Source organism: Sphaeroforma arctica (genome assembly GCF_001186125.1).
Source record: "Sphaeroforma arctica JP610 unplaced genomic scaffold supercont1.405, whole genome shotgun sequence".
Lineage (NCBI taxonomy): Eukaryota > Ichthyosporea > Ichthyophonida > Sphaeroforma > Sphaeroforma arctica.
The window spans coordinates 67,471-67,922 of NW_014040153.1; the positions used below are offsets into that span (position 1 = coordinate 67,471).

Genomic DNA, 452 nt, shown 5'->3' on the forward strand with positions numbered 1-452 from the left:
AAAATAGTTCATAAAAATCTCCCCACCCGAAATCGAATCAGGGACCTACCGATATATGTAACCACTACAGTCGGTTGCTCTACCAACTGAGCTATAGAGAAGATGTTACTGTTATTGTTGTAACTTATTTGTATCTCAAATAGTTTATCTAGACACCGTTGGAATTTCTTGTACCTGTGAGACTCAAATTCATTGAGTCAAATTGCATTTCTGGACAATTATTATCGATGAGACTATTTTTACCAAATGTGATTTCGGGACATTTTGAAGGATCCAAAAGTATACGAGGCCTGTGTAGGACCTTTGCAATGATAATCTTTCTGGCTCTGTAATCGACTCATATAGACTGGAACTGTGCCTTGCAATTTAGCGCTGATTTAGCCCATTTTAGGCCTGCTCTTTTTTTCCTCACATATTTATGGGTCGATAATTAGGTTGAGAATGTAATTTTT

At 36.9% G+C, this 452-nt stretch overlaps 1 non-coding gene across 1 annotated transcript; it reads right to left on the reverse strand.

Moving 5' to 3' along the window:
• Nucleotides 1–17: 17 nt before the first annotated feature.
• On the reverse strand, nucleotides 18–101 carry SARC_30121. Its single transcript has one exon. It is a non-coding gene; the product is annotated as a tRNA-Tyr (tRNA).
• Between the last annotated feature and the right edge of the window lie 351 nt (nucleotides 102–452).